Here is a 27,665-nt window from a genome sequence, read left to right on the forward strand (position 1 = left end):
CGAATAAAACCGTTGTGATAATCGTACTTTGAATTTGAATGAGAATATTGAAAATAATCGATGGGAAAAAGGGAAACGTGAGATCATGCATGATTTTGATCCATAATTGAGACTTATTTGAAATACATGAAGTAAAAGTGATAGCTCGCGTTCTCGGTGTGATAACAAGAAGAAGTACGTACTTGATATCGAAGGAAATCGAGGTGGGCTTTATTCTTAGGGTAAAGCTATGCGGCTATAATTTGGCTATAATGTGGCTGGCCATAAAATGGCATTTTAGTAAATATATCAATTATAGATACTATTAATTTAATTATCTCATTTAATGCTCAAATATTTTTACATTACTACCCTTTCTTTTTTTTCAAGGCAAACGCTTTTTATTATGTTTCAGTTCTCTACTTGAATTTTATTACGTTCATTATCTTTTAATAATAATTTTTTCACTGATTTATTTTTATTTGTTTCGCATTGTCTAATTTCGGTAACAATTATATAATTAGATTGTGAGAATATACATAAGAATGAAATATATAAACTGATTCAACATTCACTATTCCATACTTACTAAAACTTAGATTGATCAAATTTCCGAGTCATCCATTGAATTCATATTTATTCCCCTTTTACAATTAATCGATTGAACATCAAATACTCTTTTTTTAATCAAATGAACCTCCATTTGATAATTGGGAATTCTATTCAATTAATGATAGTAATTACGCATTATTTGAATCTTTTGTTATTACATGACATTATGACAGTCATATAACTATTCTTCATACTAAATTTGTGACACAATGTTATATAAATTCCATAATACCTGAATATAGATTTAAATATATCATACTATTATTTAAATAGTACTACTTCATCTGTATATATAGTACTACTTCATCTGTATATAAATTCCATAATACCTGAATATATATTTAAAATTCAACTGATATATTTGTGTATATATAGTACTACTTCATCCGTCTGACTAATTAGTACTCCTATATATATAGTATATTGTTATATTATGGCATCACAAATACTCCATTTGTCTCACTATAAGTGACTCATATTACTTTTATATGATTGAAATTTTAATTATCAAATGAATTTTAAGAATTATTTTAAGTTAAAATTAATTTATATCATAATTATCCAATGGAACCTAAGATCAAATAAAAATAATTTTAAATCTTCAATTATTTTGAATTCAAATTAATGTGGATCTCAATTATTCAATTGAACTCAAGATTAAATAAATTTTCCAATTGATCCATGATCAATCGAATTTTAAGAACAATTGAAATTTCCAATTCAAACATTAAATCAACTATAAATGGGTTTAAAACTAATTCAAGAGACTAAGCTATTTAATTGCATACTATGACATAATACAATGTATAATATATTTAATTGCATCGAGTATTTATAGTAGAATATATTTTTGGACTAGTAAGTATACTATGATCAATGTATAATATACACACCACTATATCATGAAATATTACAAAAATCAATAATAATATTTTATATATAAAATTATAGTATTATACTCCTTCCGTCCCAACTAAACTGAGTCAAAACTTTTGGGCACGGAGATTTAAAAATTGTGTTAAAAAATACGAGAGAGAAATAAAATAAGAAAGATAAAGAGTCAGTAAAGTAGATGATTGAATAAAGTAAAAGTGATTAGATGTTTTGTTTTTTGTTAAAAAAGGAAATGATTCAACTTAGTTGAAACATCCCAAAAAGGATTACGACTAACTTAGTTCGGACAGAGGGAGTATATATAATTAATTACTTGTAATACCCGCTCTTTGTTACCTTTTCTTTAAGACTAATGTCAACCTAGAGAAATGTTTGTTGTTTTCAAATCAGAAATATTAGTCGATGGTCTTGCTTGGTTGCTAATTTGAAGAGTGTCGATCAAACTAAAACAGATTTTCGTATATACGTGTGAAATACAATAAACGTCAAGAAATAAAAATGATTTACACATGTGTTGACAAAAAAAAAAAAAAAGAATTTAAGAATACAAATATACAAAGAGTTGGGCCTCGACTCTCGAACACGAGATTTCTTTCGGCCCAAAGACTTAGAGGGCAGCCCGAAGGCCCGTGCAGCCAGCCCGACTGCCTCGTCTCGATCCCAGGCCGCATCCCCAATTTTTTTTTAAAAAAACCCTTTTCCTTTATCTGCCATTAAACCTGCAAGAACCTACAAAACTAATAAATATTTTAGATTACTTTTCCCAACATCAAACCAAACAAGGAAGGAGGCATCCTTACTTTACCAAAGGAGGTCTAAATGATCCCAAAATGGGAGGTACACTCCTACACAGCCAATGCACCAAACCGAGAGCTGTATGTGAAAAACAAAAATTCTTAAAACTTAGGAGTACAAGGCTGCAAACCTGTGTACTAAGTAATAAATGAAAGAAGGGACAACTGAGATAAAACATTTAGAATTTACCTCTCATTGCTGCCAAGAATTTGAGACTTGCCTCTTTTGGAGTGGCAACCTATCCTTTGACCGATACCTTGCTGATCAGCTAGCCCAAAACGTGTCCCTCCAGCTGCGCCAAATCAGCCCAAACCGAACAGCCACCTGCTTCCCCTGCACATCAAACAAAGTAACCTAATGAAGGTAGTACTTATGTTTCAAGAAAGAGACAAAGGAAGTAAACTAAAGGTGCCATCTGCAGCATGAAAACAAAGAGCTTTGACAGCCATTTAAGGCCTCACGAGTACACCACACTTCGCCTATATAAACCACCATAAACCGCCCCTGACTCCCTCCCCAGAAACCACAAATTCACTCACAATCAAGGAGTGCAGCAAGGAATCGGGAGGAGCAAGAAGGCGAGGAGGGGCAGCGGCAACACGGAGAAGCAGCCGTAAAACGAGAATCGCAAAGGAGAGGTATTCCATAGCCCACCCTCACCAATGCATCATGATAGCCAATCATAGATAATCAAGAACTTAGAACTATAGGTGCTCAAAAATCCAATGTGAACTTAGCAATATCGACTGATAGAACCCATACTTTGAGTAAGAATACAAACCAACACAGTAGGCCTCATGTACAAGTTTTGATATCAAAGTTTTCCCCAATTAAATTACTACCCAAGATGGTTTCAACATCACACAGTAAGATACACTAAGACTTCATCTTTGAAACATAGTATTGTTACAAGGAAATAAATGAGAGGAAAAAAACTTAGCTTTGGAGCAAGGAGTGATGGGAGAGCTGCCGGACGGCGAGCTGCGATGACGGCGGTAGAGAATTCGCCGGAGGGAGCCAGGAGAACGCCGGAGGCAGGGAGAAAGAGAGGCGATGCCTCCTTCCTGTCGGCGACTCCGCTAATAAAGATGAGGCGACGGCGGGCTGGTCTTCAAGGCGGGCCAAGCCGCGTCTACCTCAGCCGGAGACGTCGGCGACGGCGCTGAATCGCCGAGAACGAGCAAAGGATGAGCGGAGAGGGGAATTTCAGAGGCGCGGCGTAGCAGCCGAAGGAGGGAGAGATTAGAAGGGAAGAAGGAGAGAGAGAGTTGGAGCAGCGGCGACGGCGGAGCTCGCCGCGCGATAACGGCGACACAGGCGCGCCGTCGATCCAGAGCTGGAGCCGGCGACGAAGGGGGGGGGAGATGCGCCGTCGTTCCTCTCCAAAGCAAGGATTAGGAATTGGGGTTTTTGATTTTGATTTTGGGGATTTTGTGTTTTGAGAGAGAGAGGCCGATAGTTTTGAGGGAGGAAGAAATTGGGCCTCTTTCATTTGGGCCTCTCCTTTTCTTCTTTTGGGCCTCTATAAATTAAATGCATGGGCTAAGGTTTTGTTAATTAATGGACCAATTCTTTAAATAATCTAAGGAGTTGGGCTAATAATTAAAATAAAATGGGAGTTTGCTCTAGCCTAATTAAATCATGAGCCCACCTATGTTGCTAAATCAAATAATTGAGGTTAAGTAATGGTCCGCTAAATTTTTTTTCACGATGATAAATTTAATTCCCAGACTTTAGTATTAGCGCTCGAGTAATTTATGGTGCGAAATGATGAAAAGACCTCGAGTCTATTTTAGTACTCAGGGACTCTTTTTATGAATTAAGGAAAAGGAATAAAATGATCACGCACTTAGGATGCATCCACGTTTAAGCTTAATTGATTTATCAAAGTCTAATTAAATATTATGCTATTTCCTAAAGGGGCGTCTACGAACGTCATCTAAGGCCAAGTTAAGGAAATTACGGAAAGAGCTTTAGCTTTTGAGGTGGGCATTTCTTTCAAAATGTGATTTCAGTATGAAAATGTGAATCTTTGCTCAAGTATGTTGTCATGCCATGTTTTGTTTTATGATTACCTATCTGCTTGGCTATGCCAAATCAAGTTAAATCGAATTCGGGTCCCAGTAGGGCCGCAAACCCTACTCGGACTAGTGTACACATAAGGGGACCGTGAGCTAACAAAAGGGGTTGGCCGGTCCAGTGACCGTCGTGGAATGTGGCCACATTCCCGGTTCACATCAGTTTCAGATATGGTATATCTATGTTATGTGATTGCGCAATCAAATCTTTACTAAAGGAAAAGTATTTTAGTGACTCGGGTCTTTTTAAGTAAAACCCCGTGATCACTCAACTCTGGCATTGACAATTAAAGATAAAACCATTTTTGGCAATGTGCCCACTGAGTATATCAAATACTCAGCCCTGCATGTTATTTTCAAATGTGCAGGTTGAACGTGTACGAGGAGGCGAAGGTGTTGGGACAAGACTTTTAAATAAGTAGTTAGGTAACCCAAAGTAGCATGTCTTCATACGTGCTATTTTGTCTTGGACTCTTCCGCTGCAAATCTAGAATTAAGTGCTAGAAAGCTATGAACTTAGTCTTGATACTCTGAACACGTTTTGACTATGAACCCATATGCCTTTGATACTATTGATTTAAGTGATTTCATCCTTTTATTGTTGTCCCTTGATTATTGAGAATTTTTAGTCGCGAAATAGCTACGCTCACTAGCACTAGGGAGTTGTGGTCGTGACAGAGTGGTATCAGAGCACCGTTCTTTCGCTCTGGACCCAAGAACCTTCTTTTCAAGCCTTAGTCGAGAATGATAGTACTAGACTAGGATAGTACTAAAATGGAAAGCTTAAAAGGACCCAACACCTCGACTCGTCACGTTCAACTGCAGCAATGAGGTAAGAAAGAAGTTTTTACCAGAAAAATTTTCAGTTATTCATGAAAGAACTTGAAAAAAAAAAATGATTTCTTTTTGAAGATATTGTGAAAATATTCAGGGTTTTCAAGGAAAAGCATGTAAATTCCATTTTTCCTACGAACCATGGAATTTCAAGTTTAAATTGTTAAGCATAAGGATGTCTTTGAGACAAATGCTAAAGTATTATCAGTTACACATGCTCGATTATGTGAAGTATGATGATAGATTAAGGAACTTTTTAGGAAGTTACGGAATGACTAACGCATGCGAACATAGAATGCCTAAGAAGTACGTTAGACTAAACGCTCTTGAACAGAGTTGTAAGTTGATGACTTCCTTACTGCTTTTCTAAGCGATAAAATGAACGAGTATATGCAAGTTAGGGCAAACCCCTAATTTTGTTTTAAGAATGAGGAAATATAGATGAATGTGTCTAAAAGTGGACCCCACACCTTTTCCTCTACCCTATCTCTTGACGAGACCACGATCCATGATGTTGTAATTGGAACAATTCCAAATGTACAAGAATGAACCTAACAATTTATAAATAACCCATCTATTCCTAGATGGTAACGATCAGACGAGATACGAGAAACTACCTACGGCACATGGGCGTCTGTTGAACGTTTTAAATGATGGGAACAACATGAAGTTCCCTTTGTCTTCATGAACTCAATCATAATCAAAATGAGCGTACCCTTGATCTAGTAAAGGAGGTGTATCCTTACACGAAAAGATATCGTACTTACGATCAAATTAAGTGATCCAGTCTTGCGTAGCAAGTCAAGGAGGCTACGTGATCTAGAAACAATGCTTATAGCACGCTGTGAAGCACGATGGAGAGTGCAATGTTTTACGAGAATGAACGTCCTGACTTATCGAGATCATTATGAAAATATGACCTTCAACGACAGCTATTAGTTGTAACACCAGGAATCCTAGCTTGGAATCTATGGTTTCCTGGAACGCTCTGATCATGTACAAGCTCCGAAAGAACAAACAAGAAAGTGTCACATAAGTGGAACAGATGATTATGATCAACAGTACTTACTTGGATTCCCATCGATTTCTTTCTATGAACCTCCTTAATGAAAATGCCCTCGTCTACTTTAGACCTTAGATTGACTTGGATTTATGCAACTAATGCCTCATTTTTTTTTTTCTCCTACGAAAGTTGTGACTCTCTTTCAATTTGTTGGCTATAGTAGTTGAGCTCATTGTTCAGAAAATGTAAGGTGTTGACTTCATAAGCTCCGGTCATAAACCTTCGACTCTAAAGTTGCTTACGGCCATGCCCTCCAGAATAATCTCATTTTGAACATCCTGAACAAGGGTGTCCTGCCGTCTTTTTAAGACTTTTGATTGACTCACGTTTTTGCAAGTAATAAGTCACTATCATTTTATTTATTTATTTTTTTTTTTTTTTTTTTTTACGAAAATGGTGACTTACTTTCAAATCTTAAATTCGAAAGACTTATATGTTCTCAAGCATCTTTGTTGTTTGTTGTCCCCCGTATGACCCACCATTGATAAAATCAATATCCCAGATTCTTTAACTCTCACGGTATAACTTCACCCTTAAGTTGCTGATTTTTTCAGACATTTCTTCTCAGAGAATGGCACAATAAGTGGAACTTTTGTTCACCTCCTTATTTGGCAACCATATTGTGACTATTTCGTTCTTATATGAGTAAATTTTTCTTGTCCAGTTCCACTACATGCATTATTTCTAGCTCAAGATTTCTTTCTGAAACACTAAGTTAAGGCTAATGTATTGCATTTTCCTTGATGGTAGTTGACTTTTCCAAAAATATTTCTTTCACTTTGGTCGCTACCTGTGAATCCATTGATGTATTTCCATGATTTCCACATTATAATGTTGGTGAACCATGATCAACGTTAATCAATGGCAATTGTTTACATTTCTAAACCCTCTTGCGACTAATCATCTGAGATCTTGACATGTTGAAATCATCATCCTTGATGTCCGGATCTAGTCAATTTGAACGGACAATTTAACCATCTTATTTGACAAGCCTACTATGGAAATTGAGAGTTCATACAGTATCATCTTATTCTCATGACCTACCTCATGTTCTTTCAAGTTCCCATAAGAATTGAATTCACAAATTCGATGGGTTTAAGTATTTGAAACCATTTGAACCTTGAAGTTCTTTGAATGGATACGATAAGTTCAATTGAACTTAGTACTTGCCTTCAAAATCAATTGTCACGATTTGAGGTCGAAAATTCACAACAGTCGAGCAAGAGATGTTATTCTTATCCCTTTGGATATTCTATAGTCCTTTCAATAAAAGAAATTTGCAGTCATGCTTCTTCTAGGTGACATCAGTACCTATCCAAGTTAAGACTGTTTGATTAATCATCGAGTTCTTAGTACAAGGCAATCACGAAGGGCATAGTTGTTTGGACTTTTCGCACTTGTGTGCCGCCGGTCACGAGCTGCTATGGGATGGATCGTTACGCTATATACATAGAATGTAGGCCACAAAAAGAGAAATGTAAAGGAATCTTATATACGTACAGACCTAATGACTTTTCGTTGTGCAAGACTTATTTATCTAAGTGATTAATCGTTTGGGGCACAAATAACAAAGTGAACTAGGAGAGCCACGAGGAAATGGAGATCAAGATCATCGTTAGGTAACGAAATCTAGTGAAAATATGAACACTCTCATAGATTACGTTTTAATGAACGGATGTCTTCGACAAGAGGAAAATCATCTGAGATATGGCGCAATAAAACCAACGAATGAAGGAACGATCGGGAAAACGAAAACGTACTTCAAATGAGAATAAGAAGCAACAACTTGCCCCAAAACCATCGCAGAATGGCGGTAGAGAAGCCGATCTCAATAAGAAGGTTGAGTACCGACCTAAGGCCCATCCCCGCGCTAAGTGGTCAAGAAACCACCGTGGAAAGTGCATAGTTAGGACACATAGGTGCCTTAATTGTGGCAGAAGCGGACATTTCTCCAGGGAATGCTGTACAAGAATACTAGGACAGGAGGGAGGCAGGACTATTAAGGGCAGCGTCCGTAGTTGCGGGCACTTCAAGCTGAGCCAAGAAGAAAGACAGTCCTAATCACCATATCACCAGCGGCAGCTACGCCAGAGGTTTCCCACTCAGACTATAGTTACTGCACCGAGGCAGAAACAGCCTAAGATTGAGCAGGGAACCAAGAGCAAGACAATTTAGCAAGTATGGGAACTCTCCTCAACATACCTATTGTCATTCTTTCATGTCAGCACCTTGCGTGGATACTTTAGAATTGCCTACTGATGAAATCGAACATAAGATGAGGGTGTTCTCACCCATAGGAGGCCTTAAAGATACCTCACGAACTTGCTCGAACGTAGAATTCACTATGGGAAACCTTAAGTTAGTGGCTCACAATTTACATGTAACGTTGATGTGGAACGTCGACATCATATTGGGAATGGATTGGTTAGCCGAGAACTACGCTACCATTCTTTGTAAGGAAAGGCAGATCTCTGTGCAATACCCAGGGAAAGAACCCACAATCTTTCACGGAATATCCGTGAGGCGACGAAAGTCCATAGATTCTGCGCTACAAGCGGCCACTATGATAAGGAAAGGATGCTCTGCATACCTCGTTTATCTGAATGGAGAAGAGAAAGAGGACCGTAAGATTGAGGATGTAGAAGTGGTACGAGAATTCCCAGATGTCTTTTCGGACGCACTACCAGGATTGCCGCCAGACAGGCAATTAGAATTCACAATCGATCTCGAACCAGGATCGGCCTCGGTATCGAAGGCACCATACAGAATGGCGCCTAAAGAGTTAGAAGAACTCAAGATACAGCTACAGGAATTACTAGACCTCGGTTTCATCCGACCCAGTGTGTCACCATGGGGCGCACCAGTGCTCTTCGTGAAGAAGAAGGACGGAACACTGAGAATGTGTATCGACTACCGAGAGTTGAACAAGCTGACGCTCAAGAACAAGTATCCTCTACCAAGGATTGATGACCTTTTGACCAACTTCGAGGGGCGGGTGTATTCTCGAAGATGGACTTGAGATCAGGCTATTACCAACTGAAAGTCCGACATGATGATGTACCCAAGACGGCGTTCCGCACTAGATGCGGCCATTACGAATTCACTGTAATGCCTTTTGGACTTACAAATGCCCTGGCAGTGTTCATGGACTTAATGAACCGCGTGTTCCATCCATACTTGGACAAGTTCGTCCTAGTCCTTATAGATGATGTACTAGTCTATTCGAAGAACGAGAAGGAACACGAGAAACGTCTGAGAACCACCTTAGAGACGTTGAGAGCCGAGAAACTCTATGCTAAGTTTGGAAAATGTGAGTTCTGGCTTAACAAGGTGAACTTCCTTGGACACATAGTAACGGCAGAAAGGACCCGAGTGGACCCTGCAAAGGTGGAAACAGTACAACGTTGGCAGTCACCAACAACGCCTAATGAGATTCGAAGTTCTTAGGTTTGGCTGGATATTATCGAAGGTTTATTGAAGGATTTTCTAAAATAGCCAGACCACTGACTCAACAGCTCAAGAAAGGAGCTAAGGTCAATTGGACGCCGGAGTGCGAAGCAAGCTTCCAACTATTAAAAGAAAAGTTGACCACCGCACCAGTCCTAGCCGTGCCAGCACCAGGAGCAGGCTATGTAGCGTACACCGATGCATCAAAGATTGGACTTGGATGCGTACTGATGCAGAATGGCAAGGTGATTGCGTACGCGTCACGCCAACTCAGGCCACATGAGCTAAATTACCCCACTCATGACCTTGAACTAGCAGCAGTGGTACATGCCTTAAAGATTTGGAGACATCACCTCTACGGAGTTCGATGTGAGATCTTCACGGACCACAAGGGCCTTAAGTACTTCTTCGAGCAGAAGGATTTAAACATGCGACAACGCAGATGGCTCGAATTAGTCAAGGATTATGACTGTGGTATAAATTACCACCCAGGCAAGGCCAATGTAGTGGCAGATGCCTTGAGCAGGAAGACTATGCCCCAAGTGGCCACCTTCCTCACACAGAATGAGGAGCTCATACGGGAATTTGCTAAGATGCGGCTGGAGGTAGTAAGAGCACCAGAGACGGTGGAAGGTAGGATCGCCCCTTTAGTGATTGAACCAGACTTAAGGGCCATAATTGTTGAGGCTCAAAGGAGTGATGAAGCATTAGAGAAAGTTCGTCTTAAAGTGAGGTCGGGAAAAGAGGTGAGTTATCATGAAGAAGCGGATGACGCCCTCACTTTTGAAGGGAGATTATGTGTACCCGATGACGAGGTTCTCAGAAATGAGATCATGAGCGAAGCGCATGAAACACCCTATACTGCCCACCCAGGAAGTACGAAAATGTATCAAGATATGAAGAAGCAGTTTCGGTGGGATGGCATGAAGAGGAGCATAGCGTCGTTTGTAGAAAGGTGCCTAGCATGTCAACAAGTGAAGGCTCTACATCAACGACCCTATGGGAAATTGCAACCCCTAGAAATCCCCGAGTGGGAATGGGAACACATTGCTATGGACTTCATGACAGGGTTGCCAAGGTCACAAAAGCGCGCACTTCGTGACAGGATTGTTATTTGGGTGATTATAGATCGCCTCACCAAAAGCGCGCACTTCGTGACAGGATTGTTATTTGGGTGATTATAGATCGCCTCACCAAAAGCGCGCACTTCGTACCAGTTCGTATTACTTACGAATCGAACAAGTTAGCTCAAATCTACGTGCAAGAGATCATACGATTACATGGAATACCGGTGACGATCACATCAGACCGTGATACGAAATTTACTTCTAGATTTGGATAAGCCTGCAGCAAGAGCTAGGCACCAGATTGAATTCAGTACGGCATTCCATCCACAGACTGATGGGCAGTCTGAGAGGACAATCCAGACCTTGGAAGATATGCTGAGAGCCGTAGTGCTCAACCGTGGAGGAAACTTGGAGCTAGTACTACCATTTATAGAGTTTGCTTACAACAACAGTTGTCAGCATCTATAAACATGGCCCCAAATGAAGCATTGTATGGAAAGAAATGTAGACCACCGCTTTACAGGAATGAAGTCGGAGAGAGAAAGATACTCGGACCGGATTCTGTAAAGGAAATGATAGAGATTGTCCGTCAGATCCGTGAGAGAATCAAGGAAGCTCAAGATAGGCAGAAGTCTTACGCGGATGCTCGCCGAACCAATCTGCAGTTCAAGGCGGGAGACAAAGTTTTTCTGAAAGTATCTCCGTCTAAAGGGATTACGAGATTCGGCGTCAAGGGCAAGCTAAGGCCACGTTTCATCGGACCCTACGAGATTCTAGAAGAAGTGGGTCCTGTGGCGTACGGATTGGCACTCCCACCGAGTTTCGGGAATGTACACAATGTCTTTCACGTATCACAATTGAGGAAATACGTGTTCGACCCGAAACACATAGTCCACCAAGAGGAAATGGTTTTGGAACCAGACTTAAGCTATGAAGAGAAGCCAGAGGAAATATTGGATAGGAAGGTCAAGGAACTGAGGAACAAATCTATTGTAACGGTGAAAGTTTTATGGAAACACCATGGTCACGAGGAAGCTACGTGGGAATTTGAAGACAAGATGAAGGAAAGATACCCAGAGCTGTTTGAGTAACATAAGCAAAATTTCGGGACGAAATTTTTGCTAAGGTGGGTAGAATGTAATACCCGCTCTTTGTTACCTTTTCTTTAAGACTAATGTCAACCTAGAGAAATGTTTGTTGTTTTCAAATCAGAAATATTAGTCGATGGTCTTGCTTGGTTGCTAATTTGAAGAGTGTCGATCAAACTAAAACAGATTTTCGTATATACGTGTGAAATACAATAAACGTCAAGAAATAAAAATGATTTACACATGTGTTGACAAAAAAAAAAAAAAAGAATTTAAGAATACAAATATACAAAGAGTTGGGCCTCGACTCTCGAACACGAGATTTCTTTCGGCCCAAAGACTTAGAGGGCAGCCCGAAGGCCCGTGCAGCCAGCCCGACTGCCTCGTCTCGATCCCAGGCCGCATCCCCAATTTTTTTTTAAAAAAACCCTTTTCCTTTATCTGCCATTAAACCTGCAAGAACCTACAAAACTAATAAATATTTTAGATTACTTTTCCCAACATCAAACCAAACAAGGAAGGAGGCATCCTTACTTTACCAAAGGAGGTCTAAATGATCCCAAAATGGGAGGTACACTCCTACACAGCCAATGCACCAAACCGAGAGCTGTATGTGAAAAACAAAAATTCTTAAAACTTAGGAGTACAAGGCTGCAAACCTGTGTACTAAGTAATAAATGAAAGAAGGGACAACTGAGATAAAACATTTAGAATTTACCTCTCATTGCTGCCAAGAATTTGAGACTTGCCTCTTTTGGAGTGGCAACCTATCCTTTGACCGATACCTTGCTGATCAGCTAGCCCAAAACGTGTCCCTCCAGCTGCGCCAAATCAGCCCAAACCGAACAGCCACCTGCTTCCCCTGCACATCAAACAAAGTAACCTAATGAAGGTAGTACTTATGTTTCAAGAAAGAGACAAAGGAAGTAAACTAAAGGTGCCATCTGCAGCATGAAAACAAAGAGCTTTGACAGCCATTTAAGGCCTCACGAGTACACCACACTTCGCCTATATAAACCACCATAAACCGCCCCTGACTCCCTCCCCAGAAACCACAAATTCACTCACAATCAAGGAGTGCAGCAAGGAATCGGGAGGAGCAAGAAGGCGAGGAGGGGCAGCGGCAACACGGAGAAGCAGCCGTAAAACGAGAATCGCAAAGGAGAGGTATTCCATAGCCCACCCTCACCAATGCATCATGATAGCCAATCATAGATAATCAAGAACTTAGAACTATAGGTGCTCAAAAATCCAATGTGAACTTAGCAATATCGACTGATAGAACCCATACTTTGAGTAAGAATACAAACCAACACAGTAGGCCTCATGTACAAGTTTTGATATCAAAGTTTTCCCCAATTAAATTACTACCCAAGATGGTTTCAACATCACACAGTAAGATACACTAAGACTTCATCTTTGAAACATAGTATTGTTACAAGGAAATAAATGAGAGGAAAAAAACTTAGCTTTGGAGCAAGGAGTGATGGGAGAGCTGCCGGACGGCGAGCTGCGATGACGGCGGTAGAGAATTCGCCGGAGGGAGCCAGGAGAACGCCGGAGGCAGGGAGAAAGAGAGGCGATGCCTCCTTCCTGTCGGCGACTCCGCTAATAAAGATGAGGCGACGGCGGGCTGGTCTTCAAGGCGGGCCAAGCCGCGTCTACCTCAGCCGGAGACGTCGGCGACGGCGCTGAATCGCCGAGAACGAGCAAAGGATGAGCGGAGAGGGGAATTTCAGAGGCGCGGCGTAGCAGCCGAAGGAGGGAGAGATTAGAAGGGAAGAAGGAGAGAGAGAGTTGGAGCAGCGGCGACGGCGGAGCTCGCCGCGCGATAACGGCGACACAGGCGCGCCGTCGATCCAGAGCTGGAGCCGGCGACGAAGGGGGGGGAGATGCGCCGTCGTTCCTCTCCAAAGCAAGGATTAGGAATTGGGGTTTTTGATTTTGATTTTGGGGATTTTGTGTTTTGAGAGAGAGAGGCCGATAGTTTTGAGGGAGGAAGAAATTGGGCCTCTTTCATTTGGGCCTCTCCTTTTCTTCTTTTGGGCCTCTATAAATTAAATGCATGGGCTAAGGTTTTGTTAATTAATGGACCAATTCTTTAAATAATCTAAGGAGTTGGGCTAATAATTAAAATAAAATGGGAGTTTGCTCTAGCCTAATTAAATCATGAGCCCACCTATGTTGCTAAATCAAATAATTGAGGTTAAGTAATGGTCCGCTAAATTTTTTTTCACGATGATAAATTTAATTCCCAGACTTTAGTATTAGCGCTCGAGTAATTTATGGTGCGAAATGATGAAAAGACCTCGAGTCTATTTTAGTACTCAGGGACTCTTTTTATGAATTAAGGAAAAGGAATAAAATGATCACGCACTTAGGATGCATCCACGTTTAAGCTTAATTGATTTATCAAAGTCTAATTAAATATTATGCTATTTCCTAAAGGGGCGTCTACGAACGTCATCTAAGGCCAAGTTAAGGAAATTACGGAAAGAGCTTTAGCTTTTGAGGTGGGCATTTCTTTCAAAATGTGATTTCAGTATGAAAATGTGAATCTTTGCTCAAGTATGTTGTCATGCCATGTTTTGTTTTATGATTACCTATCTGCTTGGCTATGCCAAATCAAGTTAAATCGAATTCGGGTCCCAGTAGGGCCGCAAACCCTACTCGGACTAGTGTACACATAAGGGGACCGTGAGCTAACAAAAGGGGTTGGCCGGTCCAGTGACCGTCGTGGAATGTGGCCACATTCCCGGTTCACATCAGTTTCAGATATGGTATATCTATGTTATGTGATTGCGCAATCAAATCTTTACTAAAGGAAAAGTATTTTAGTGACTCGGGTCTTTTTAAGTAAAACCCCGTGATCACTCAACTCTGGCATTGACAATTAAAGATAAAACCATTTTTGGCAATGTGCCCACTGAGTATATCAAATACTCAGCCCTGCATGTTATTTTCAAATGTGCAGGTTGAACGTGTACGAGGAGGCGAAGGTGTTGGGACAAGACTTTTAAATAAGTAGTTAGGTAACCCAAAGTAGCATGTCTTCATACGTGCTATTTTGTCTTGGACTCTTCCGCTGCAAATCTAGAATTAAGTGCTAGAAAGCTATGAACTTAGTCTTGATACTCTGAACACGTTTTGACTATGAACCCATATGCCTTTGATACTATTGATTTAAGTGATTTCATCCTTTTATTGTTGTCCCTTGATTATTGAGAATTTTTAGTCGCGAAATAGCTACGCTCACTAGCACTAGGGAGTTGTGGTCGTGACATTACTCGTAATTGATAATATCAAAATATGACATTATATTTTAATATTGAAATACTCTTCCCCGAAAAAAATATTAAAATGATATTTTTATCAATACTAATATTTACTACTTCCTCCGTCCACGAAAATTTGTCCCAGTTTTCCATTTCCGTCCGTCCCCCAAAATTTGTCCCATTTCACTTTTACCATTTTTGGTAGTGGACCCCACATTCCACTAACTCATTCCTACCCACATTTTATTATAAAACTAATATATAAAAGTAGGACCCACAATCTACTAACTTTTTCAACTCACTTTCCATAACATTTCTTAAAACCCGTGGCCGGTCAAACCGGGACGAATTTTCGTGGACGGAGGGAGTATAAGTTACTTGAATATTATGATTAAATGTATTTTAAATCAAGAATTAGTTAAAATTAAAATTGCAGTTAGTAATTAAAAGCATTTACCAATTATGAGAAGATTAAATAATTGTTGATGCGTAAATTTCATTATTAATGCATGTCTTTAATTAGGATAGATTATGTTATTAGAATTAAATAGTGCTAGTATAGTCAAAATTGATTAAAACTATCATTTGGGATTTTACGTAATTATCGTTTGGGATTAATTCAGTTAATATAACTTCAAATTGATTGTAGCATAATTCAACAACGAATAGTAAATTGAAAAAATGAGAATTTGTTTTATATAGTGAGTAATACTTAAATTGAGAATTTGTTTACGATAACAATAAGACTTCCTGCAATTTTGTAATAGAATTTTATTGTGTCACACTTAATAATATTTATAAATATAATGTGTAACACTTATGAAATTGTTAATCATATAAATATACGAGTACTACTTATTTAAGATACAAATACAATATATTCTACTACATAACTAAATATATTCTAGTACTACATAAGTATTTAATATTTGAGATTATATTAGTCTTTAACATATTGTTACTCTCTAAAGACATAAATTTCAGCAATGGAGCATTAATTACACAGAATTTTAATAATATTTTAAGATTATGGCTGGCCATAATGTGGCCATTTAGCATCACTCTTATTCTTAAACTCTCTATTATGTTGCAAATTTATGAAAGTGGAGCAATAAGGGTGGATTAAACTGTTATGTCATGCCTATGATTATTTTGGATATTGTGTGTGTCTGATGCCTAGTTTGCGAGTGCGCTCCATTAGGCTATAGGGCTATATAAACGAATTCGGGTCTGAGTAGGGCCGCAAACCCTATCAGGCTAGTGTACACGGGAGATCGGGAACCGTCCTTGCTAGTCGGCCAGTCTTGTGGGCGAAAGTGTGGCCACACTTCGTCGCACCATATGAATTGTTGATTGATGAGAAAATGGGATGTATATTTGACTGGCCAATCCATGAAATATTTTGTGATACTCGATGCTATCCTTTAAAATAAATGCTAAACCTCGAGTTCACTATGGTAAGGGTGGCATAACTATTAAAACGTTTTGGCATGAGTCCACTGAGTATGTTTAAAATACTCAGCCCTGCATGTGTTTTCCCTATGTGCAGGTTGAGCGGCGACGGGCGGTCGGTGGTGTTGAGACAGTTGAATCGAATAAAATGGATGTTTGGAACTTTGAGTGTAGTCGTGTCTTCATACATGGCTTTGCTTTCTCTTGGATTGCTTCCGCTAAATTTTTGGAAACTTGTTATCTTTGGTTGATTCAAACTTATTTCTTTGAATTGGAATATGGTGAATTATTGCGTTTTGTTGGAATTACATCAAACCCTTGACTTTTGAGCTTAGCCTATGATTCTATTAAATCTTGATTTTCGTGAGTAAGCCGTTGACTTATTGCCTTGACAGTTCATTAAACACTTGGTCAAATCTCTTTAAATGAAACCCTAGTCTACATTTCTTGTTGCTTTAAGTTCGCATAGTTAACAATCGTCGTATTTATTATACTCTAGAAATGTCGGGCTGTTACATTTTAACCCATTACTTTTTGAAATAAAGGTAATCGGTTATTAGGGGACTGAGGGTGGAGGAAGTAATATTTATTTGTATCATCAAAGGATATGTACCAATTGCACGTGACATGATAGCTTTGTGATGTGGATTACCATTTTAAAATATGCCAATAAATAGAGTACATTAGAATAAGCCTGAGAAAAAATATAACAGTGAGCCCTAAATCTCAAACTTTCCTCTCTTCCGCCGCCAAACTATTTCTCTCAATATATGAATACGCAGGATTTTGTAAATCCTATTTCCACATATTTCTTTCTCAATCATCCCTGCATCTCATGGAAGAGGAGATGTCAGAGGAAGTAGAAGTAGATCAATTTATTTTCTCAACGATACATTTTAGTGGATTGACGGCTGGATTATCTTCTCAATTTGTAATCCTTGTTCACTTATCGGGATTGGCGGCATTGGAAATGTTATGTTTATCAAATGAGATGACAGACGTCGGAAAAAAAACTCTTGCCATAAGGTAAAAATTTTCACTAAATCTCAAGACTGAAAGACTGATGAAGTATGAATATATTATTGATCAATGTGTTCTATACATGAATGAAATTGGATTGTTGCTAGAGTGCTTTCCAAAGATTATCTTCGTAAGCATGAAGATTGCTAGCTCTGATTTTAGTTTTAATGTTGCAATCATCATTGAAATATAAAATGTTTCCTACTATAATTTTTGTTGATCATTCATCTTTATGAGTTAAAGTTATGAATATATTATCTCTCAACTTAGCTATAATGTTACTACCACTGGTAGCTTAATTAGCAATAGTACATGTTAATTTCGTGCCCCCTTTACTGAACTTGCTCATTCTACTTTTACTGACCAAACAAAATTAATATATGCCATAACTGAAATTAATGTGGTATGCAAAATATACGTAGGGGTGTTCGGTTTCCAAGATTATATCCCCGGATTAATTATGTAGTGTGTTTGGTAATGAGATTCAATCCCACAACTCAATCTTAGATGGATAATCATGGGATAATTAGTCATATATAACCTACTATGACTAAAATAATCTCACAACTCAATCCTAGATTATATCTTGGTATTTTTTTTTATCTAGGAAACCTAAAACCACCGTAGTAGACTTCATTTATATATTGATGTACTTTTGATATATTCTAATACCAAATTGATAGGAAAAAATTCTCAAAAGAGGCCTATTATGACCCGGACATCCATCATTAGATAGACTTTTTTTCACTTCATTTCAGAATATATTACTTCATTCCAATAAGGATAATGCACTTGACGTGGCTACGGCTATAACGCGTGATGTTGTGTCGGAGGTGTGTAAAATATCTGAAATAAATACTGTTGACATTAATTAAGGGTTTTCAAATCTGGCATAAGTTATTGGCATTGTAGAATTCCCTGTCTTGCTGATGCAGCACGACGCAATAGATATGGCCATTTGTTCTGCTGTGGAAGCAGTCATTGAACTAGGTGATGCTACTTTCGAAACACAAATAGTTACGAGAGACGGTAATGTGGGTACATTACCTGTACGTGAAGATGCAGTGATGAATCGTGAAGAAGATGCAGTGATGAATCGTGAAGAGAGCATGTATGCCATTCAACCTACTCCAGCAAGGAAACTCAGATTGCCTACAGGGAGAAGAGAGGGATCATCATCAACGCGTATAAACCCAACACTAGAGAAGAGAGGGATTGTTACCAATTCCAACTTGCAACACCCTACATGTGGACGAAAGCAAAAAATTGTATTATCATTATTGTGTTGGTTTAACAAAAGTGCATGAATTGAATAACTTATGGTTTAAATCTAGGTATCATGTTATCTACTTCGACGATGTTGTGGAAGTTACTAAAAGGAAATTCAGCACGTTGAACTTGTTGACGTTTAAGTTGTCGATACTTGGGCTTCGTATCTGAATTGCATGGAGGTGAATAAACTAACACAGAAGCCCAACAGATTGTTTGTGACAATAGCTCTAACAGTAAGTGTACTAGTAAGTGTACTGTTAATATGGTATATTTTGATTTTTTTTTTTTGTCTAATGACACTGTGTAACAATTGCAGACAGTCTATGTGATTGAACGGAGACCTACTTGGGAACAATCTGAAGCTGCGGCTACATTATGTGAGGAGATAGATAGTCAATTCAACGACACGGGAACTTTTGACATCACAAAATAGGATTTGGTAATTGTTCTCTTGTTGAACCAAAAGCGATGTGATTGAAAATTAATATTGAAGCAAGGGTATTATTATGTGCAGATTTTTTCCCAATATATTCAAATAAGCATTACTATCTAGTTTGCTTTTCATTGAAGACTAGGGTTGCGGATGTGCTAGACCATGTCGTGCCCGAGAACGGTATTCCAGATCGGAACAAATATGAGAGAGACTTGGATCTACTAGTAACATTTCTATGGATATTGTTTAGAATAGAATTATAAGATTTTCATGTATAGACTTGTTTTTTGATTTGTGTTAAAGCAGTGTTGACTTTGTGTTAAAGCAGTGTTGATTTTCGTTGAAACATGGACGTGTTTGTTGACTTTGTGATAAAGTAGTGTTTATATTAGTGGGTGTGGGAATGGTTGGATGCATTGACATTGTATGATGTTGAAATACTGAAACTTGGATGCATTTGTTGATTTTATGTTAAAATTGTGTTGATATTTGTGGGAGTTGGAAATAACATGTTAGATTGTGCTTATGCATCTTTTTTGTTGTTCATCATATTGACATTGCTTGGATTGTCGTGAATGATGGTGTGGTCGAGTGATATTATGTCTTTTTTGTTGTTCCTATTCATATTGCTTGCTATGTTGACATGGGAGTACTGACATCGTGTTCTTGAAGTTGACATTGTATGGGAGATATTGGTGTTGACATTTGCAGCTCTGTTGTGGGAGCGCTTGAATTCAAACTGTGCTGAAAATGACTTCCAATATGTGGTTGTGTTTTACCGTTTCCATTTTACATTTGTTATTACTGCATTGTGTTGGCAGAGTCGTTTGAAGCTGTTGTGTGATCATTCTCTTTAAAATTTTCTTTACTTTGACATTCCAGATTGCCAATCGACTTATTTCTTTGCATTATTTTGGTTTGGATAAAGGCTGACATAAAGGAGCTTACATCGCCGCTAACCTTTTTTGCAGATGGATTTTCTCAGTTTTTATCTCAAGTCAAAGAGATTCGACGAACTGAAGTCATAATGAAGGAGCGCAATACGCGCCTGCAGGACTTGCCCTGGAAGACAGAGACAGCCCAGACCACTAATGACTCAGCAGTATTCTTGATGAGACACATGGAGGCTTACATGGGTAACCTTGCCAATTTAATGACTATGGGTCTTCAAGGAGTCAGTGTGAGGTTGCTGCAGATTTTGAGGGGGAGGTATTGCAAGGCCATGCTCCTTGCACCGTTTAATGCTTGCAGAGAAAGGTTCACGTCCTACATTAGTAATTACATCAACGTGACTCCTAACTTCAAAACAGATTATGCGATGCAAGTAACTTGAGCAAGCCATGACGATAACAAGAAAAAAAAAAGAATGAAGAGAGAAGCAGAAGATGGATCAGGCGCGTTGTGTCCTTTGGAGCTAGTTTGCTCATGGCTATTCAAACAGTTTATAATTATTGATCAAGACTTGGGCATCAAAGTTGCTATTGAAAAGGTTCTTGTGAACACACGTCATAGATGGTGCATGTGGCACATCATGGCAAAAGTCGCTGAAAAGGTTCCTAAGTCACTTCTTGGTAATTCTGAATTTAAAAAGGATTTGAATTTATGCTTTTGGTCGAGTTGATTGAACCCACCATGTTCAAAGACAAGTGGAAGACTGTCATCGAGAAATTTGAACTTGAAGGCTTTGAATGGTTCAAATCTATGTTCAAATCAAGAGAGTATTAGGTTCCGGCATACTTTAGGGACTTCTGTTCCAGTTCTTTGATAAAGACGACAATTTTTTTAAGAGGTATACTTAGTCTAGGGCAAACCTTATTATGTCTTTAATGAACTTCAACAATGTTGTTAATGCCCAACGAAACTAGTCCGCAAAGCTTGATTATATGGATGCTAATACTACCGCAAAGATGAAAACATAGTGGTCTATTGAGAAGCATGCATCTACAATATTCATAGACGGTGCATTCCAAGAAATTCAAGAACATATACTACCGCAAAGTTTGATACTATGTTTTCTCTTTTTGAACTAACGTCAGTTTAATTTTCATTTTGGACGCCATTTTACTTGCATTGTCAGGTTGTTTGATATGAAACATTTACTTCAACAGCAGTTTCAAATGAACATTTCGACCAGATTTGGATGACGCATTCTGTTACTCTATATTGTTAATGACCCAAAGTATAAAATAAGTGTCATGGTTTGGTATTCGACTACAATAATCAAGAGTATTGCAATACCCTTAACCGAATCTATTTTTACTCAAACGACCGATGTACTATTCAATAGGGCAACTTTAGGTCATTGTAAGTGTAGTTTTCAGTCATATTTAAATTGGTGGATGGACAAAGAATAGTTGCTGTTTAGGTCATTGTTAGTGTATTTTTCGGTCATGGCAGCATTATTTTTTTTTTAAAACTAAGTCAATACCATGAGAATAATTTGACAGACAAAGAACTTTGATGCTATGTATTTTAATAATTGGTAAATTACACCATCACTTGGATTACTAGTACATAGAGACTCTAAAATAAATACAACTGAAATAATATATATAGTGAAGTAACAATAACATCCAATGACATTTTTAACACATAGTCCAAAAATAGAGAATTGCAAGGTCTAAATATCATTTACTTAAAATAGTGGTTTACTATAAAGAACTGAACAAAAGATTCAATAGTTTTATGTATGACATAACCAATGATTAAGATCCGTAGTTTGTTGTCCTTCATTTTCTTGCTGGTCTAAACATTTTTTGTTGTTCTCCAACTCATCTTCAACCTCTAAACCGGTACGTTGATCACTGTTTTGAATTGATTGTGACACTCAATCCTTGTTAAATACTTACAGAAGAATGTTCTCTGCAAAACATGCACTTTTTGTCGGTATCAATAACATTTAAGTAGTACTGTGAGGATTAATGTGTAACCATACTAATGCCTCTGGAATATAACCGTAGGTGAATCACAAGTCATGATCTTCTCCATCTCTAGCGTCGTCTATAATCATTTAAGTAGTACTGTGAGGACTAATGTGTCAACCATACTAGTACCTTTTGCATTGCAGAATGCGAAGAAAACCTATATTTTGTAAAATGTTTAGAAATTTTTTGAAAAAGGAGTAGATGCTCCTTTCAAACAAACTTGAAATTGTATCATGGATGCAAGAGCAACAAATCTCTCTGCCATGGTTTGTGGAAAATTCATTTAATTTATTGGCATCATCAAATTTTCCATTTGCCTCCACAACTGTGTACAACTGCACAAATTTATAGTAGCAGAGTTAGGTCATAACATTGAATCATAAAAAACAGGTCATGAAAACTATATATTCGTCTCAATGTAAGTGGGTTAGGTTAACTCACAGCAGGGTCGGTGGTGAAAAACATCCTTTTTGGTGAAGTGACCGATTTCAAATCTTCCATATTGTTCAGTACTGAGCAGAAGGCGCTTATGCCAGTAGAAACCTCTTTGATGCAGCAATAAGGAACAAAATTCAAGAAGGCTAACTTCAACAACTTTGTCATTGTATATAATTTTTTCTCTAACAATTCCAACAAATTATTAAATAGATATTAGTTCAAACATTTAATATGTATTTTGATTGCATAATACTTACTCATTTCCGTGGAAATTGATCATCAAGCAGCAATACATAATCCGTTCATCTGGATTAAGCTTGCATGGCACTATCTGTAACTGCTCTCTCAAGAAATGGCGAACGCAATGCATTAGAATATCTCATCTCTGCCTTAGATCGAACTTTCATCTTCAATGTTAGATGGTTGTCATGTGGCTACAAGTAGAAAGTAGAGGTCATTTGCATATGATGTATAAAGATACTATACGTTCAGTTTATGCATTGTATGATGCCCTACTTCGTTGAACCAAATAGATCAGTACAAAAAAACTTACTTGTTCGTTTGCAAAGACGACCAAATCTTTCCCCAGTTTTGGTTCTGACTTATTCACGAAAGGCGTGACAAAATCTTCATCAACCTCATCACATTCCATGAACGCTTCAACTGCAGACTTTACAATGGCTTCCACATCGAGTTCATTATCCTAAATAGTGATTGTGACCAAACGGTAGAAAACACGGTCCAACAAAACTACAATATTTTTTTAATAATAGAATTAATGATAGACACATGCCTTATTTTCATCATTGATACCAAGCTTGTTATCCGAATTTGGTATTGATTTCGTTGCTGAAGCTTCCAAATAAAATTCATCAGCAGCATCATCACCACCGCATTCCATGTAGTCAGTCATGGCTGATTTTACAATCTCTTCCACATCGATAGCGACTTCCTATTTATAAGAAAAATCAGATTAAGTTGTGCAATAAACTTTGAATAACGTTATTTTGTATGATTATTTGGGTCATTATATATCCGTACAAGTGTATTTATCTACGCTTAATTTACCTTTGTCGAACCCGTCTGAAGTGATTCACCGCGCACTATTAAATGATGTACCAACTACAGGGCTGTGATTCTGATACTCATTCTGATACTCACTTGCTACTATAAATTTGTGCAGCTGTACACGGTTGTGGAGGCAAATGGAAAATTTGATGATGCCAACAATTTAATGAATTTGCCACAAACCTTGATAAAAGGTCGGTGAAATACCAAACTTCAAATGGGGGGACATAGATATGGTATGTTGTTGTTGCATCCATGATACAATTTCAAGTTTGTTTAAAAGGAGCCTCCACTTCTTTATCAAAAAATGTCTAATGTTTTACAAAATATAGGTTTTCTTTGCATTCAGCGTTGCAAAAAGGTACTACATTGTGTGCTTCTGTGCTTCTGTTTCCATCGTAAAGTAGTGGTGATTATAGACGCTTCTAAAGATGGAGAAGATCATGACTTGCGATTCACCTACGATTATATTCCAGAGGCATTATTATGGTTGGCACATTAGTCCTCACAGTACTACTTAAATTTTATTGATACTAACACAAAGTGCATGTTTAGCACATGGCGTTCATGGCGTTCTTCTGCAAGTATTTAACAAGGATTGGGTGTCACAATCAATGCAAAACAGTGATCAACATACCTATTCAGAGGTTGAAGATGAGTTGGAGAACAACAGAAAATGTTTATGACAATGGTGTTTATTTGCTTAGACACCTTGAAGTCTACATGGGTGAAAGAGAGGGTCATTGGAATTGTGGACTATCGACTAGAAACAAAGGTGTGCTTAGTATTTAAGAGCTAAATACAATTGTATGTTGATGATTGCAAAAATAATCATAGTGCCTTATTGAATAAAGCGGGGGCATCCAAACATTATGAAAAGGAAAACAAGAAAATGAAGATCAACGTAGAAAAGATGATATAGCAAACCACAGATCTTAATCAATGGCTATGTCATACATAAAACTACGGAATCTTTTGTTCAGTTCCTTAAAGTTTACCACTATTTTAAGTAAACGATGTTTAGACCATGAAATTCTTGATTTTTGGACCATATGTTAAAAATGTCATTGGATGTTATTGTTACTTCACTATATATATTATTCCAGTTGTATTTATTTTGGAGTCTCTATGTACTACTAATCCAACTGATAGTGTAATTTATCAGTTATTAAAATACAGAGCAATCAAAGCTCTTCGTCTGTCAAATTATTCTCATGGTATTGTCATAATTTTTTAACGGTTAAGGGTATTGCAATACTCTTGATTATTGTTGTCGAATACCAAACCATGACACTTATTTTATACTTTGGCATACTAACCCAATATTTTGGTCATGTCATCTTATGGGTAAATTGTGTCATAACAATCCAATATTCGAGTCATTATAATACATAGTACCAGAATGCGTCATACAAATCTGATTGAAATGTTCATTTGAAACTGCTGCTGAAGTAAATGTTCATATCAAACAACCTGACATGCAAGTAAAATAGCGTCCAAAATAAAAATTAAACTGACGTTAGTTCAAAAAGATTAATTCATAGTGTCAAACTTCAGAATTTCTTCTACACCGCCGTTGTTCTTTCTCTTTGAATTTGACGCAATTCCTTGAATCATGGTGACCCCACTCCTGGAATTTCTTGCATTGACGTAAAGGCTTGTTCTTAAGCTTCAAAGCCTTGTCCACTCTTGATGGGACGCTACTACCAGATCCTTCGTGCTGACGACTTCAGGTGGATGAACAACTATTTCCTGGGGTGCCTCTGCCACATAAAATTCCTCAATTAGTTACTTCTTCTGGCATGTAGACATATACAGTCTGGTTCAATATTGACATATACAGCCTAGTTCAAACTCAAAATCTCTCATAACAAAATTGTGGATGCCTTCTTCTTATCAGCATAAACATGCGTTGCTACATCTTGGCATTGGACGGCATGAACAACCTTAACTAGAGGAGATTTCAACCATCGACCTCCAATCAAATTGTCAGAAATCAACCACAACTTTTTGTTTTTCAACACAAGGAAGATGTGGCAGCATACAAGACCAGTCCAAGAAAACATTTTACATCCACATTGAATCACAGAATCCTCCACGGTGAATGTGACAGTCTAGGTGTTTGAAAAATAATCTAATACCTTGTAAATGTCAGGACTAGATTCATTTGATATCGATACAAGGCTGCAGTGGTTATAAGCCTCCAGTATCGGTTCTTGAATTTCCTTAAATACACCGTCTGTGAATATTATAGATGCATGCTTCTCAATAGACCACTTTGTTTTCATCTTTGTGGTAGTATTAGCATCCATATAATCCAGCTTTGCAGACTGGTTTCGTTGGGCATCAATAACATTGTTGAAGTTCATTTAAAACATAACAAGTTTTGCCATGTACTGAGTAAACCTCTTAAAAAAACTATTCTGAGATTTCGAAACAGATCTCGTCTTTATCAAAGAACTAGAAGGGAATCCCCTAAAGTATACCAGAACTCAGTACTCTCTTGATTCGAAGATAGAAACAAACCATTCATCACCTTCAAGTTCATGTCTCCATGACAGTCTTCCACTTGTCTTCGAACTCGGTGGGTTCAATCAACTCAGACCAAACACATGAATTCAAATCCTTTTTAAATTCAGAATTACCAAGTAGTGATCTAGGAACCTTTTCAGCGACTTTTGTTCAAAAGAACCTTATCAATTTGGGAGCTAGGCCCATGCACTTGACAAACTGTTTGAATAGCCATGAGATGAATTATAATTGTCCTTCCCGGTGAACGGAGCAAGTATCATAGAGTACCTTCACAACAACATAACAAAGGTGAAAATAATGAAAAAGTGAATCCTAGATTTAGTATGATAATAGGTCATAACAAATACAAATCGAGGCATAACAGAAAACATTTTATAATAAACTCATTCAAAATAAGTGAAAACATTACTAACACCGAAGACAATGACATTCACTCATGCGAAAATAAGAATCAAAGCATAACAAACAAATGAAATTCACAAAGGTTATAATTGAAGATATAATGGAATAGGAATGTGTCAGCCACCAGTTGTTAACAAATTGAGCATACGAATAGCTTAAAAAGTTCAAAAATGTCATAACAGAAAAAGAAAACTATTTTTTGTGGACAACATTTACCTATAAGTTGAGTACGTAGTGTCAAACGAGACAATGTCACCGAATTGCATGAAATTCTTCTTAGAAATAGGATCACACCAGAATAAATGCGACATTTGACTACAATAATCAATTTCATGCTCGAACGTGAAGGCATCACAACTTTCTTTCTTCTTCTTCATCTCCTATTATCATCTAGGCGTCATATCCTTCAGCGTATCTTCTGATGTCCAGGGTGTAGTAACGAATGTCCAACACAGTACACCCGACGGACTCATATCCACCCATCAATTCAGTCAACAACTTAAAATTTAGAGATGGTCCAATATTAGCACCGGCACAATCCGTAATAAATTTTTGGTGAACTGGATCAAGTTGACGATTTAATCTCATGAATTTCTGGTGTTGTATCAAAACCATGGGGTGGTTGTGTTCTTCTTTTAAATGATGAATTACATAACCACGGTCAGAGTCAAATTTGAATGCCACCCGAAACCACGGTTAGAGTCAAATTTGAATGCCACCCAAGCATTACATCCTCATTTTTTCAATTTACGACGGCATTTGGGTTATTGATCATGAAATTCCTGTTCACCTTCTCTGTTACAAACCATATAAAACCATATGGTGCGATCATCTCAGCCTTCTTTGAACCATTCTTCCTTGTGTCAAAACCAACACGACGACCATAGTTCTCATAAAACTCAATAGCATTGTCCAATGTTGGGAAGCTACGACCAACAAATGGTTTGAGTTCTATAGGGCAGTCTGGTGTATTTAAATCTATAATAATAAAA

General features: G+C 38.0%; 3 long non-coding RNA genes across 7 annotated transcripts; 1 reads left to right on the forward strand and 2 right to left on the reverse strand.

The window, feature by feature from the left end:
* Positions 1-1,943: 1,943 nt before the first annotated feature.
* On the reverse strand, positions 1,944-3,707 carry LOC148932510 (uncharacterized). 2 transcript variants are annotated; one of them, XR_016135404.1, is made up of 3 exons: positions 2,470-3,707; positions 2,286-2,358; positions 1,944-2,214 (listed from the first exon to the last, which is right to left on the reverse strand). It is a non-coding gene; the product is annotated as an uncharacterized LOC148932510 (long non-coding RNA). The 2 variants fall into 2 exon arrangements; XR_016135403.1 differs by having other exon boundaries at positions 2,154-2,214; positions 2,291-2,358.
* An 8,342-nt stretch (positions 3,708-12,049) lies between these two features.
* On the reverse strand, positions 12,050-13,829 carry LOC148932511 (uncharacterized). Of its 2 annotated transcripts, none has more exons than XR_016135376.1 (3): positions 12,576-13,829; positions 12,392-12,464; positions 12,050-12,320 (listed from the first exon to the last, which is right to left on the reverse strand). It is a non-coding gene; the product is annotated as an uncharacterized LOC148932511 (long non-coding RNA). The 2 variants fall into 2 exon arrangements; XR_016135375.1 differs by having other exon boundaries at positions 12,260-12,320; positions 12,397-12,464.
* A 3,465-nt stretch (positions 13,830-17,294) lies between these two features.
* On the forward strand, positions 17,295-21,260 carry LOC125185124 (uncharacterized). Of its 3 annotated transcripts, none has more exons than XR_007170082.2 (4): positions 17,295-19,109; positions 19,193-19,315; positions 19,391-19,489; positions 20,281-21,260. It is a non-coding gene; the product is annotated as an uncharacterized LOC125185124 (long non-coding RNA). The 3 variants fall into 3 exon arrangements; XR_007170084.2 differs by lacking the exon at positions 20,281-21,260 and having other exon boundaries at positions 17,295-18,872; positions 18,939-19,109; positions 19,391-19,624; XR_007170072.2 differs by lacking the exon at positions 20,281-21,260 and having other exon boundaries at positions 19,391-19,624.
* Positions 21,261-27,665: the final 6,405 nt, after the last annotated feature.

Source organism: Salvia hispanica, chromosome 2 (genome assembly GCF_029641045.1).
Source record: "Salvia hispanica isolate PSC_SH4W2 chromosome 2, Shi_PSC_v1, whole genome shotgun sequence".
NCBI lineage: Eukaryota > Viridiplantae > Streptophyta > Magnoliopsida > Lamiales > Lamiaceae > Salvia > Salvia hispanica.